At 39.4% G+C, this 10,000-nt stretch overlaps 1 long non-coding RNA gene across 1 annotated transcript in view; it reads right to left on the bottom strand.

Moving 5' to 3' along the window:
- Nucleotides 1–476: 476 nt before the first annotated feature.
- Nucleotides 477–10,000, bottom strand: part of LOC307008516 — a 47,738-nt gene continuing 38,214 nt past the window's right edge. The window contains exon 3 of the long non-coding RNA XR_013799845.1: nt 477–811. This is a non-coding gene — a long non-coding RNA (uncharacterized lncRNA). The remainder of the gene's footprint in view (nt 812–10,000) is intronic.

The following is a 10,000-nucleotide window of genomic DNA, read 5'->3' as shown; positions in this document are numbered from 1 at the left end:
ATATTTAACGATGTCACGCGTGACCTTTCCAATGATGACGTAATGTGTGGCGCATGGTACAAGAAGGGCATTTGTGGTTAAAAAGTATATCATTTTCATTTTATTTATTTTTTAATACATTTTTTTTTTTTTTTTTTTTTTGAAAATGACCGATGGTTTGTCTAGATAAGACTCTTATTCCTCAGCTGGGATCATGTCGAGAAAACTGAAACTCACATTTGAACCTTCGCCATTGAAGTCCATTATATGGAGGAAAATCCTGGAATGTTTTCCTCAAAAACCTACATTTCTTTTTGACTGAAGAAAGAATGATCTTGGATGACATCGGAGTGAGTAAATTATCAGGACATTTTTATTTGAAAGTGAACTACTCCTTTAAAAACACTGTAGTTAATTTATTTACGCAAAAGAACATGATTATTCTTTTTAAAACAGTTTCGAATTTATACTTCAAGAAGGTTGAACCATACCAAGAATCATACTTTGTACAAACAGTGAACAGAAAGCTAATAAACAAATCCAAAGGGCAATGTGATTTTTTTTGTGTCTTTCCTGCAAAAAGATGCACTCCTATAAAAAGCCTGATGAAAGCCCAGCTAAATATACACCCAGGAGTAATTGTTCATAGTTATCGAAGCCAGGATTAGATGCATTGCTGAAGCTGGAAGAACAGGGAGTCCAGCCAGTTTCCCAGTCGAGATGGACGTCTTGAGTTCAGTGGGATCCAGAGTAAATTCACACTGGTGTGAGTCTAAATCTGTGGGAACTCCACTGGGATTCACACTGACCTGATGACTGAACTGCACGCAGGCTGTGGGATTTCAAACACACACGACAAACAATCACAGTGAATTTACAGCTGGAGGAGATTTATGAGAACATTACATGTCATGCTGGCCGAGAAAATAACAGCAATTTCAACATAATTATGGTATAATAAAGCTCTGTTAGTTACTTAGGTAAACTCATTTTACTAATATTCTACATATGTGACCCTGGACCACAAAACCAGTCACATGGGTCATTTGTTGAAATTGAGATCATCTGAAAGCTGAATAAATCATCTCTCCATTGATGTGTGGTTTGTTAGGATAGGACAATATTTGGTCGAGACACAACTATTGAAAATCTGGAATCTGAGGAGCAAAAAAATCTAAACATTGAGAAAATCTCCTTTAAAGTTGTGCATTTATGTTCACGATTGTGCTGCATTCACTCACAAAAATACATGTTTTATATATTTACGGTAGGACATTTACTAAATATCTTCATGGAACATGATCTTAATATCCTCATGATTTTTGGCATAAAAGAAAAATGGATCATTTTGACCCATACAATGTATAGTTGCTATTGCCACAGATATACCCGTGCGGCTCCAGACTGGGTTTGTGATCCAGGGACACACATATGTCACATTTTAACTACAAATAAATGAATGAATGTATAATCAAATAAACTAATAATGTAGGCTGAGTCTTTCTTGATTTTATCAGAAATTATTGTCATTTCACATACTTTTTTTTTTTTAATGTTTCATATCAAATCTATTGTAATTTGCCATTTCCATGCATTTAATATTACACTGTAAAAAATGCTGGGTTGTTTCAACACAGTTTTTGGTCAAATATGGACAAACCCCAATGTTGGGTTAAAATGTAATGTAATCTAAAAATGTAACCCAATGGCTGGTTTGTCCATATTTGACCCAAAGTTGGGTTGAAACAACCCAGCCTTTTTTTACAGTGTAACATGCATTAAATTACTGCAGTATTTTGTATTTGCAAGATTTAAGAAAGGTTGTAGCATCTAGAAAAGCAGACCAAATCAATGACCGAATAGCTATAGATTGACATTAATCAACGGCCCACATGATCTATGATGATGTCAGCAAAAAAGTAATTTCTAATTTCTGGAGTTGAGTGGCTCATCTTACCCTCACATATCGCCGACAGCGCATGTTTAGTAAACTAATGATGCCTGAGATTGTTTCCTTCTGTGGGTTTAATGGAATATGATTTGTTTATTTTAAATTGCTACTTGTGTTGTTGTTGTTTTTTTTGTATTGTTTGTTGAGCTTTTGTCTAAAGACATTTTTTCTACCCCTGTGGAGATGAACAATAAAGCTTTTGAATTGAATTGAACTGCATTTTACTCCTTGGAGAGATCAGGAAGGTTCCAGTCTTATCGAGAGACCAGAAACATCACGAGCCTCTGTGAAGTTTTTAAAATAAATAATGAATTCAATTCAATCAAATATGAACTCAAAACTTTGAGGGAGATATTTTAAATGCTTTTGACAGAAGTCTCTTCTGCTCACCAAGGCTACATTTATTTACTTACAAATGCAGTACAAACAGTAATATTGAGAAAAATTATTACAATTTAAATGTTTTAAATGTGAATAAATAGCAAAATGTAATTTATTCCTGTGATCAAAGCTGACGAATCACACAGATCAACACATATTTGACAATATAATTGAAGTGTTTAAACTGCTATATAAATGTTATTCTCTGAGCATCACCTGATTTAACCTCAGATCATGCAGTAATGAAGTGTGTGCCTCGTGTGTGTGTGTGTGTGTGTGTGCCAGATGAAGAAAAATACTTAAAGACCGGCAAAGGCTTTAGGAAAAACTATAGATCTCCTTGTCTGGATGGATGGATTTAAATATATACATCTATACAGTGTGTGTGTGTGTGTGTGTGTGTGTGTGTGTGTGTGTGTGTGTGTGTGTGTGTGTGTGTGTGTGTGTGTGTGTGTGTGTGTGTGTGTGTGTTCTGAAATATATATTCACACACATACACAGACTGATAAATGCAGCTCAGTGTTTATGTTATCAGAGTACTGTACTGATTCTGTGACTATAATGAGTTTTCTTCTGGAGGAATTTGCCTTGAGTTCTTGATTTCTTTGAGTTTCTGTCTTATATTTCTTCATAAATGTCTCTCTGCCTTTAAAGATGTATTGCTGTGAGTGAGATGAAGATGAGATGAGGGAAATACCCGAGAGTCTAGATGAGTGAGGATAGAAGCATTCACTGCGAAGGGAGGAAGAGGGGGCGTGACATGATGCTGTCAGGGAGAAAACACACACACACACACACACACACACACACACACACACAGTTTAATTTCGTAAACGAAAACTGAAACGAATACTAAAACGATAGATAGACAGACAGACATATCAGACAAGTCTTCGTCGTCGGTTAGGAACCTGTGTGTGTGTGTGTGTGTGTGTGTGTGTGTGTGTGTGTGTGTGTGTGTGTGTGTGTGTGTGTGTGTGTGCTCTTTGATACCAATCTTTCATTTGAAAGTCACGTGTCTAGCATCTGTAAAACCGCATTCTTCCATCTTAAAAATATATCTAAATTACGTCATATGCTCTCATTGACAAATGCGGAACAGTAAGTTCATGGGTTCATGACCTCAAGGCTAGATTATTGTAATGCTCTACTGGGTGGTTGCCCTGCACGCTTAACAAACAAACTACAGCTAGTTCAAAACGCAGCAGCTCGAGTTCTTACCAGAACCAGGAAGTATGACCATATTAGCCCCGTTCTGTCAACACTGCATTGGCTGCCTATTAAACATCGTATAATTTGTATATATTGCTTATCACTTACAAAGCACTAAATGGTTTATCTCCGCAGTACTTGTTGTCGAGACACCAGGCACTGTTTTGTGCAAATGAGCGGCCGGATCGCATTAGGTGTTTTCTGTTAGAACGGTGTCGTGTTAGCGGCCCATAAGTTAATAACTAATGATCTTTACAACGGAAGTGAATCAATCAAAACTAACTTTAGCTGGACAATAACTTTATTCTAGATCTGCTGTAAAGCCTAAACACTCTCTGTTACTGTAATCTCCTATTATCACTGTAAAGGAAGTTTTTAGTTTCCTGTAGCTCAAACACTAGAGCGTTGGCGCTTTCAACGCCAAGGACATGGGTTTGATTCCCAGGGAAAGCAAGAACTTATAAGAATGTAAATGTGTAAATGCAGTGTAAGTTGCTTTGGATAAAAGCATCTGCCAAATGCATAAATGTAAAAGACGCTATATAAATGAAGGTGACTTGACTTGACTTGACAGATAGATAGATAGATAGATAGATAGATAGATAGATAGATAGATAGATAGATAGACAGATAGACAGATAGATAGATAGATAGATAGATAGATAGATAGACAGATAGACAGATAGATAGATAGATAGATAGATAGATAGATAGATAGATAGATAGATAGATAGATAGATAGATAGATAGATAGACAGATAGACAGATAGACAGATAGATAGATAGATAGACAGATAGACAGATAGATAGATAGATAGATAGATAGATAGATAGATAGATAGATAGATAGATAGATAGATAGACAGATAGATAGATAGATAGATAGATAGATAGATAGATAGATAGATAGATAGATAGATAGATAGATAGATAGATAGATAGATAGATAGATAAACAGACAGACAGACAGACAGACAGACAGACAGACAGACAGACAGACAGATAGATAGATAGATAGATAGACAGACAGACAGACAGACAGACAGACATCTAGATAGATAGATAGATAGATAGATAGATAGATAGATAGATAGATAGATAGATAGATAGATAGATAGATAGATAGATGTTGTCTATCACAATGTGGTCATTTAAGTGTTTCTGAAATCAGAGGTTTGACCGATTAACTACTTTAAAAGATTAGTAGTATATTGGCAAGCTCCTGTAACTCTGACAGACACATATTTTAATGCATTCTGTTATTCCTGGAAAACGGGATGATAATGGAACATGATGAGCTCAAATTGTGTCGCAGGAACATTTTTCCAGTGTCTACACAGCAGATATACCTCTCTCTCTCTCTCTCTCTCTCTCTCTCTCTCTCTCTCTCTCTCTCTCTCTCTCTCTCTCTAACAACAGCTAGTTTCTCCTCGAATCCAAAAATAAGCATCAGGGAGAGCTGTCAGAGCCGTGCTACATTCCTCTAGCCGAGGCCAGACAGACAGAACAAGCAAACCGAGAGAGGTAGAGATGGAGAGAGAGAGAGAGAGAGAGAGAGAGAGAGAGAGAGAGAGATGTTAGTTCAGACTGATTCACCAGACCAAGCTGAATCTTTCAACATTGAACATTAGTCTGCTCTGTATTTCTACTGCACAAGAGGCGAGATCAACCGGCATAGTTCAAATGACTCTGTACGCAATTGACCCTTCGAAGTCAGAATTGCATGATATTAAGTCGCAATTGACCCTTCGCAGGGAGTTTGATTGACAGGTGATCTGACCATTCATACTTCGCCTTCCGCCATTTTGTCCGCCAAAGCGGTCAGGAGAGTTAGTAGATTAACATGGAGGATTTGAGCTTGAGAAGCGGAGTGTACTGACGACTTTCCGCGGTTAAAACAACATTCCTTCTGATGTTCATTCATGTTTATTTGATGCTATAAATGAACTAGAAGGAAGAGATGACCGGTTCACGAGCGGCTTTAACTGAGGCGATCTGTCACACACATTAAAGAGCCACAAAACACTATTTATTGTTTACATTTCTTTAAAAAAGAAAAATTTGAAAGGTGAGACTTTGTTTAATTACAAAAGTAACCTGGACTGTGTGTCACTGTGTTGTCAGTGTCCTCTCTGCTCCGCGATGTATTTCTCACTGCGTGACAACATGGTGTGTGTGAGAGAGGCGTGGCTTGTAGGACATAGCGACAGTAACTAAGGGGGGCGGGTCTTTGCGAATGGTCAATTGAATAGTCCTTCAACCAATCAGCGCTGTGAAAACTCCAGAGGGGAAACGTGTCAACAAACGTGTTGGTTTGTAGCACTGATCAGCGGTTTGCAGAAGAAGCGGCCAATGGCAGCAAGCAATTTTTTGCAGGTTGTCGCTCAATGAACTTCATCTCTCGTCTTGCACTATACGTCACCGTTGCTTGTGTGTGTGCAGTCTGGTACAACACACTCCGGCATGACGGCGTAACGTTACGATTATAACGTAAGACTGTAGAAAACATGACAGACGTTAGCTTCAGTAAAGTTAGCTTCAGTAAAGTTAGCTTCAGTAGAGTTAGCTTCAGTAAAGTTAGCTTCAGTAAAGTTAGCTTCAGTAAAGTTAGCTTCAGTAAAGTTAGCTTCAGTAGAGTTAGCTTCAGTAGAGTTAGCTTCAGTAGAGTTAGCTTCAGTAAAGTTAGCTTCAGTAAAGTTAGCTTCAGTAGAGTTAGCTTCAGTAAAGTTAGCTTCAGTAAAGTTAGCTTCAGTAAAGTTAGCTTCAGTAAAGTTAGCTTCAGTAAAGTTAGCTTCAGTAGAGTTAGCTTCAGTAAAGTTAGCTTCAGTAAAGTTAGCTTCAGTAAAGTTAGCTTCAGTAAAGTTAGCTTCAGTAAAGTTAGCTTCAGTAGAGTTAGCTTCAGTAGAGTTAGCTTCAGTAGAGTTAGCTTCAGTAAAGTTAGCTTCAGTAAAGTTAGCTTCAGTAGAGTTAGCTTCAGTAAAGTTAGCTTCAGTAAAGTTAGCTTCAGTAAAGTTAGCTTCAGTAAAGTTAGCTTCAGTAAAGTTAGCTTCAGTAAAGTTAGCTTCAGTAGAGTTAGCTTCTGTAAAGTTAGCTTCAGTAACGTTAGCTTCAATAAAGTTAGCTTCAGTAAAGTTAGCTTCAGTAAAGTTAGCTTCAGTAAAGTTAGCTTCAGTAAAGTTAGCTTCAGTAAAGTTAGCTTCAGTAAAGTTAGCTTCAGTAGAGTTAGCTTCAGGAAAGTTAGCTTCACTAGAGTTAGCTTCAGTAAAGTTAGCTTCAGTAGAGTTAGCTTCAGTAAAGATAGCTTCACTAGAGTTAGCTTCAGTAGAGTTAGCTTCAGTAAAGTTAGCTTCAGTAAAGTTAGCTTCAGTAGAGTTAGCTTCAGGAAAGTTAGCTTCACTAGAGTTAGCTTCAGTAAAGTTAGCTTCAGTAGAGTTAGCTTCAGTAGAGTTAGCTTCAGTAAAGTTAGGTTCAGGAAAGTTAGCTTCAGTAAAGTTAGGTTCAGGAAAGTTAGCTTCAGTAAAGTTAGGTTCAGGAAAGTTAGCTTCAGTAAAGTTAGCTTCAGTAAAGTTAGCCGTCAAAAGGTATGACGTCACATGTGCGCCTTTTGGGTTTGTAGTCTTTGTAATGACGTATGTTCACAGTCTTATACCTCAACAGTTTTACATCAAACTGCAACTTTTTTTTTACTTTAAAATGTATCTTTTAAATTGACAAACATCATATGTGTAATTCAGGGCACAATTCAAACGAGATCAAAATATTTGTTGTCTCTCGCCATTGACTACCATACAATATTTTTCCGAAATAAGGTCCCATGGTCCACCGGAAGGGGAGGGGCTTCGGCTCTCTATTGGTTCCCGCATATTTGGAAAGGAAGCAGGAGAAATAAATGTACAGGTTTCCAGCCAGATCTGCAGACCGAAATCAAATCTAAGAGGAATCTTGAAGCTGGACTTAAACTCTTTTCGCTCTACATTCGTGAGTCTGATGTTCCTCAGAGAATGAAGTGAATAACACAGGCTGTTCATCACGTCACAGAACGCTACAGGAGAAATTAAAGGGATAGTTCACTTTGAAATAAAATTTTGGTATGTTTTAGCTTACCTCAAGTCTTTGTCTCCGCAGTAGTTTCAATTTTGATATTTTTAGGTCAAACCGTTCTTGTCTGTCAGTCATATAATGCAGGTCTATAGGCACTGTCTCCAAAAGCATGCAGAGAGAAGTCCAAATTAAAACAATTCCCCATCGTAAGTACACATTGATGGCCTAAGACAATTTGGACGATGGGGAATTGTTTTAATTTGGACTTCTCTGTGCGTGCTCTTTGAGACAATGACCATAGACCTGCATTATATGACTGACAGACAAGAACGGTTTGACCTAAAAATATCAAAATTGAAACTACTGCGGAAAAAAGACACCTAAATCTTGGATGCCCTTGAGGTAAGCTAAAACATACCTAAATTTAATTTCAAAGTGAACTATCCCTTTAAGGATTTCTGGTAATAGCTCATTTAAACAGTGGCTGGGGGTTAAAGGATTAGTTCACCTCAAAATTAAAATTTCCTGATAATTTACTCACTCCAATGCCATCCAAGATGTCCACGTCTTTCTGTCTGCAGTGGAAAATAAAGTATGTTTTTTGCGGAAAACATTCCAGGGTTTTTCTCAATATAATGGATTTCAATCACATGTTGAAGTCAATGCAATAAATTGATTTGACAGCAATATAATATAATGTAATATAATATAGCATACTGAATGAAATTGATCATCACTATATATGCCTTAAAAACACACACAACAAAAAGTTTTTATTCTAGTGACCCAGAGTAAACCCGAAACACACAAAACAAAAACTACACCAATGATTCACGATAAATGTTTAATTATTGATGCGTGAATTTTCTCACTGGACTATGAAATCCCAACAGCCGCCTGACCTGTCAATCATCTGAGCACCTTATTGCTTTCTCAAATCACTGCGTAATGAAAACTCAGCACGACGAGTTGCTATTTCATGTATCTATCTATTACTGTGATTAATATGGACTACAGTCTACAGTTTGAGTAAAAGCACAACAATGCACAAAAAAGCATAACATCAAACTGCAGATTATGCATTATAAGGAAGTAATGCGGTGTCAGTCGGGAAGTTATGCATTGTTTAGTGTTTTCCAGAGAGTTTTTCTGGCCTTGGCTTGTCTGAGCGCTGATGAGGGAAGGGGTGTGTGTGTGTGTGTGTGTGTGTGTGTGTGTGTGTGTGTGTGTGTGTGTGTGTGTGTGTGTGTGAATCCACCATGGGCTGAAAGAAGAAGAACAACAGGAACATGAACACGAGCCAACAGAAGTCTGCAGAGCTCAGAACATAATCATAATCCTGGAGATGCACTGAAGCCGACAGTACTGGGGGAAAGTGCTTTAAAAAAAATTCTAAATAGTTTATAATTACTGCCATTAAAAAAACAAATGCTCAAAACCAGTGACCCCAGACACACACACATCTGCAGTGACCCCCCCCCCCCCACACACACACATCTGCAGTGACCCCCCCCACACACCACACACACACATCTGCAGTGACCCCCCCCCCCCACACACACACATCTGCAGTGACCCCCCCCACACACACACACATGCACACACACACACACACATCTGCAGTGACCCCCCCCCACACACACACACACAAACTAACATATGCAGTGACCCCACACAAACTCATCTGCAGTGACCCCCCACACACACACACATCTGCAGTTACCCCCCCCACACACACACACGCACGCACACACACACACATCTGCAGTGACCCCACACACACACACACATCTGCAGAGACCCCCCCCACACACACACGCACGCACATACACACATCTGCAGTGACCCCCACACACTAACATCTGCAGTGACCCCCCCCCACACACACACACGCACACACACACACACATCTGCAGTGACCCCACACACACACACACACGCACGCACATACACACATCTGCAGTGACCCCACACACTAACATCTGCAGTGACCCCCCCACACACACACACACGCACGCACACACACACATCTGCAGTGACCCCACACACACACATCTGTAGTGACCCCCACACACTAACATATGCAGTGACCCCCCCCCACACACACACACGCACACACACACACACATCTGCAGTGACCCCACACACACACATCTGTAGTGACCCCCACACACTAACATCTGCAGTGACCCCCCCCCACACACACACACGCACACACACACACACATCTGCAGTGACCCCACACACACACACACACGCACGCACATACACACATCTGCAGTGACCCCACACACTAACATCTGCAGTGACCCCCCCACACACACACACACGCACGCACACACACACATCTGCAGTGACCCCACACACACACATCTGCAGTGACCCCCACACACTAACATCTGCAGTGACCCCCCCCCACACACACACACGCACACA

The sequence above is a fragment of the Phoxinus phoxinus genome, assembly GCF_949152265.1.
Source record: "Phoxinus phoxinus genome assembly, chromosome: 12".
In the NCBI taxonomy this organism is placed as follows: domain Eukaryota; kingdom Metazoa; phylum Chordata; class Actinopteri; order Cypriniformes; family Leuciscidae; genus Phoxinus; species Phoxinus phoxinus.
Note: the sequence above shows the minus strand (reverse complement) of the source record. Positions and strands in the feature narration are given on the sequence as shown.